This window comes from Oncorhynchus tshawytscha, unplaced genomic scaffold, assembly GCF_018296145.1.
Source record: "Oncorhynchus tshawytscha isolate Ot180627B unplaced genomic scaffold, Otsh_v2.0 Un_contig_6164_pilon_pilon, whole genome shotgun sequence".
Classification (NCBI taxonomy): domain Eukaryota; kingdom Metazoa; phylum Chordata; class Actinopteri; order Salmoniformes; family Salmonidae; genus Oncorhynchus; species Oncorhynchus tshawytscha.
In genome coordinates, this window is record NW_024609517.1 from 191,196 (window position 1) to 197,166 (window position 5,971).

Consider the following 5,971-nt stretch of genomic DNA (forward strand, 5'->3'; position numbering starts at 1 on the left):
TGTGTTTATACTAGTATGGTAGTATAACTGTCTAATTTGCCTTTTGTTAATATATATTTATTGTATCTAGGCTGCCTGTCACCGCTTTCAAGCTTCAATGTATACTGAACAAAAATATAAACGCAACATGCAACAATTTCAACGATTTTACTGAGTTACAGTTTGTCATGACGTTGCAGTCTTTGGGTACAGTGAGCACCCCTCCCTCTGCACCAGCCCTTTTCTATGCACCATCCCCTACCCCCTGTCTCCTACACCCAGGCTGCTGTGGTCAGAGAGAGGTTGTAAATTCCTGGAGGAGATTATCTCCTCATGGCCACAGTATAAAGACAGAGTGAGTTTTCATAGAGAGAACAAAGGAATTTCTTCCACCTCACAGAACTTGAGGTCCGAACAACATTTATGTTCTGGAGAAGGTATAAAGATCGGTGAAGAATCCAACTATGAATTGGTCCGTTTGGTACAATTTTGTGAAACTCATGGGAGACAATACGGCCACATTACCATAACGCTGTTTATATAATAGCCTCAGTTATGAGGCTTGCATCTAATTGCTGTACAGGATGAATGAGGAAAGATTAAACTATTTGTGGGATGCTATGTAATGTGAAAGAATTGTATTTCTGTGTAAGTTTCACTTAAGTCACTGGCACGCCCCCATGAACACAGTTGGGACCTGGCATCATGAGACAGCCTTTTCTGCTCTTCCGAATAAAACCTCCACCTTGAGAATTCTCAACAGACTCTATTTCTCTCAACTACGAGAGGACGAAGGTTGCAGACCAGTTTACCTCGATAACGAGAGGGCCAAGGTTTGAGACCAGACTGCTGAATCTTTTAACCATCCCACGTCATTAAACTCTTAGACTATCGATACCGACAGAATAAGAACACGTCTTTGATATTAATTATTGGTCTGCAGCTAGGAATTCAGTATCATTAAACACGAAGACCGACAACCGCCGAAACATCTATTCTATAACGACATGAATGAATGTCACTCTGAACTATCCATTCTAACCCGACAGAGAGAGATAGAACAGAAACAAACTTTTTAACAGAGATCAAGACGACACACTGAGCGTAAATCTATATATTGATTGCAATTGTTCCCGAATGAGTGAGCGTTCATGTGCAAAGGATTAGCATTTCAATTGTTATAATATTTAACTTTGCAGTGTCTCGTCTCAGTTGACCCCCAACTTCCCTTTTTGTCCACCAAGCTGCGATACCGGTTTATCCCACTAGGGAACCTCCGTTATTTCTTGTAAACGATCTACTGTTGTTTATGCATTTCTGTGAATTACTTAGTTAGTAAATAAATATTTTAAGACAATTGATGTATGGATGACTCATAGTGAAGACTGGGTTCGTGTAGATAACCAACCATTTACGACGTTTGGAATGAGACTAACATGAGGTAAATAATGATTCATTAATCAAGACTGATTGATCAGATATAAAATATCTAAAAGTTATATTTGGAAAATTATAACTTTGTAATCTGAATATTTTCCTTGGTGCCCCTACTTCCTAGTTAATTACAGTTACATGATTAATCAGTTTAACCTCTCTGGGAAATGTGGGACGGTAGCGTCCCACCCCGCCAACAGCCAGTGAAAGTGCAGGGGCGCCAAATTCAAAACAACAAAAATCTCATAATTAAAATTCCTCAAGCATACAAGTATTTTACACCATTTTAAAGATCAAATTCTCATTAATCCAGCCACAGTGTCTGATTTCAAAAAGGCTTTACAGCGTAAAAGCACCACAAACGATTGTTAGGTCAAATACCAAGTCACAGAAAAACACAGCCATTTTTCCAGCCAAAGAGGAGTAAACAAAAGCAGAAATAAAATTAATCACTAATCTTTGATCTTCATCAGATGACTGTTAGATACAGTGCATATTTATATCCAAAATCTCATTTTACATTGGCGTGTTATGTTCAGTAGTTCCAAAACATGCTGTGATTTTGCAGAGAGCCACATGAATTTACAGAAATACTCATAAACATTATTAAGAGATACAACTATTATACATAGAACTGTAGATCAACTTTTTACATAAACTTCTCACAGCATCTTCTTTTTACATAAACTTCTCACAGCAACCGCTGTGTCAGATTTCAAAATCCTTTTACGGAAAAAGCATACCATGCAATAATCTGAGTACGTGCTCAGAGACGAAACAAGCCAAAGATATCCGCCATATTGTTTTTTGCCTGCTATATGAGTTCTGTTATACTCACAGACATCATTCAAACAGTTTTAAAAACTTCAGAGTGTTTTCTATCTATTACTTAACATTCATTGCTAGGAGGCGACATATCACAAAGGGAAGGAGGGGTGAACAATGCCCATTTACTCAGAAATTTCTGTGGAACTCAATCAGTAATATGTGAGTTATGCTGCAGGATGAGTAACATGGAACTTGTAGAAAGCCAAGAGTAGGATTGCATCATCTTCTTGTGAAGCAGGAAGAGAAACCTTGTACCCACCCCGAATCCACCTGTTGATTTATATCTTATGATGGGTTTTCCTATGCAATGCTCTTAGGGCTACCAAACAAACAGGTGGAAGAACATCTCTACGACCTCTGTTGGTATGTAAGACTATATATATATATATATCATTATACTACTAGTGAAAGATCACATTTTGGCCTTTTTATTGAAGAAAATAAAAAGTCTACTCAGGAAATATTAGTTGTATCTTGCTCTTACAGGTTATTTTCATGTTAAGTTAATTATGACTGATGCATTTTTTTATATATTTTATAAAGCATAGAAGAAGTTACACTGATCGATTTTGTTTTTGTCTGAAGCAAATATCCAAAGACTACAGCGTTTCACAGGGTCAAATGAAATGAAATATTGATTTATTCTGTTTCCCTCTAGTTAAGGAGAAAATGGAGCCTCAAGGGAGTGTACATATCTCTCCTAAAAAACACAGGACCGCTTTGGCCGAAAAGTGTAAACTGGTAAACAAACACTTATTTTTCTGACCATCCTAAAACACACTTACAAGTGTAGGATCTTAATTTGACCAGTTTGTCACAGTAGGAAAAGAATCCTGCAGCAACAGGAAATGTGGATTATAATTAATGGACATTTTTACTATGCCAAATCAAGTCTTTGATTTGTTGCAACAACAGGGTTATCAAATTAAGTTTCGATATCTGTAGTTCTTAGTAGCCTATGAATGGATGTAGTGTATTTTCATAGTATTCCTAATACAGACACACAATATAGTTACTTTACCATGATTACATTTTAAAATAAAAATATGAATGGCTTTATTTTTGTATCTGTTGGACAGGATCACGGGCTTGTGATTAAGGATCTCAGCACTAACATAAATGAAGGATACCTACAAGCGTACTTCCGACAGTGGGGCAGCATTACAGCATGCAGTGTAGGCTGATTGTCATATCAATTATTGTAATATTAGCCTCACGTGGATAAGGCCTAAACCATACCTTTTTAAAGGGGCAATCTGTAGTTTTAAACAGCATAGCATCCACCCCTCCACCTTTTTTTTTACACTGCAGTCAGTGAAGTAAAACAAGCTTATATTTTGCATTCTAATGGGACAAGACAGTAAGACAGTTGAACTAATCTCTGAGGTATTTATAAGTTATATTCCTCAAGAGTCAAATGGCTGTATGTCAGTAATTTAAAAGTCCATAAATGGATGTAGCTATTACAGATTGACCCTTTAAAACAGCGTATTTTCTTTGATTATTGGTGTTTTTTATTGCTTATGGTGATGGTCCATCCTTTGAAAACAGATCAAGAAGACTCCACAGGACTCTGACTCAAAGAGTGCCAGTGCATTGGGATACGTGAGTTTTTCCTCTGAGTAGGGAGGCAGATACGGCAGACTGGGCGGGTCCTCACTATATAGGAGGCATGGAAGTGGAGGCCAAGAGAGTTGTCAGTCTGAAGGTAAATCAAAACAGAGCATTGGGCAAAGACTTGTTGAATGAATCAGCAATGTTTCTATGTCATATCAACAAAAGTAAATATGATGTTGAATCAATGTGGAAAACTGATTGGATTTACAAAAGTCATCAACATAAGAGAATATCATATTTTTTCACTTCAATCCACTGACTTTTTGTTGTTGTGATTACACATTGGAATGTTTTAAATGGGTGTTGTGTTGACATGGTTGTGTGTAGGTTGCTTTATCCAGCACATGCAGCCAGTCTTATCGATATGTCACTGTCTGGGTCACAGGGTCTTTCAGCACCAGTCAAGTCCTTAAGTCTCAACAGGGTGAGTCTGAGTCAAATCTCAAGTCTCTCTCTTCATAAACAGATGTGTTCTGATCCATGCAGGGTAACATTGCATTGCAGGTTAGACTCTTCTAGGTCAAGGTCAATTTGTTTAAAAATATATATACTTTGATTCAATACTTGACTATTAAAACACAGAGTCAAGTCTAAAGTCATATGCAAGAGTCCAACAGAAGTTATGAGTCACTGTTTTTGCAACTCTTTTACCATGCTAAAATCTAATCTTTCATATAGATGGATGACCCAGAAGGTTGAGGTCATCCCAGCCAGGTCTATCCGCAGAGACGTGACTATAGGTCTGTTCATCAATTGAGCATCTCTCGAGAATGTATCAGAGGCCGGATGATAATGTACCTACGTAATTTTTTTTTTTTAAGCAATTTTGGATGGGATACATGGATTATTTGTTGAAAAATAAATGTAGATTCTAATTTTTTTCTATGATTTGGTTTGATTGTAACAATTTGTTTTCAGATGTCTTATGTACCTTGATTTACTGATTTGTAATGAAATGCCAATTGTTTTCAATGCTGTGAACATTATAAGGCCGATGTTGCATTAACTTTTAGTAGAATAACCGAAGATATTACTAGAAAGGGACATTTCCTAAAGAAAATGTGTGTTTGCTAGAAGTATTTATGATAGTGACAGCAATAGTAGTAATGATTGATTGATTGCATTTATAGGGCCCTGTAAATCTGCGATATGCAGAACGCTGACGGAATCCAGACATTAAAGCAGAATTTAACAATGTTCAAAAATGTATATATTTTATTTTACCTTTTATTTAACTAGGCAAGTCAGTTAGCAAATTCTTATTTTCAATGACGGCCTAGGAACAGTGGGTTAACTGCCTGTTCAGGGGCAGAATGACAGATCTGTCAGCTCAGGGATTGGGGTTTGTCAGCTCGGGGGTTTGAACTTGCAACCTTCCAGTTACTAGTCCAACGCTCTAACCACTAGGCTACCCTGCCACCCAGTGGTTATAACTTAGTAAGTATCAACAAAATGTAGCCTATTGAAAATTAATACATTTGCCCAAGTTTATCATGTCATAAGACATGAACACAATGCATCAATGATTCATATTTTCTGCAAACTTCTAGAGGGCAATGAGAATTGCATTCGCCATCACACTGCCCTATCCAATCTGGACAAGAGGAATACCTATGTAAGAATGCTGTTCATTGACTACAGCTCAGCATTCAACACCATAGTACTCTACAAGCCCATCATTAAGCTTGAGGCCCTGGGTCGACGGTACCACAGTGGAGAAGGTGTAAAGTTTTTTTTTTAAGTTCTTCTGCGTACACATCACGGACAAACTGAAACGGCCCATGCACACAGACAGTGGGGTGAGAAGGCGCAACAGCCCCTCTTCAACCTCAGGAGGCTGAAGAAATTTGGCTTGTCACCTAAAACCCTCACAAACTTTTACAGATGCACAATTGAGAGCATCCTGTCTGGCTGTATCACCGCCTGGTATGGCAACTGCACCGCCCATAACCGCAGGGCTCTCCAGAGGGTGGTGCGGTCTGTACAATGCATTACCGGGGGAAAACTACCTGCCCTCCAGGACACCACCTACAACACCCAATATCACAGGTTTGCCAAAAAGATCATCAAAGACAACAACCACCCGAGCTACTGCTCCCCACTACCATCTTGA

General features: G+C 38.2%; 1 pseudogene; it reads left to right on the top strand.

Annotated features, from left to right (window-relative positions):
• Window positions 1-167: 167 nt before the first annotated feature.
• On the top strand, window positions 168-4,557 carry LOC121845013 (annotated as a pseudogene).
• Window positions 4,558-5,971: the final 1,414 nt, after the last annotated feature.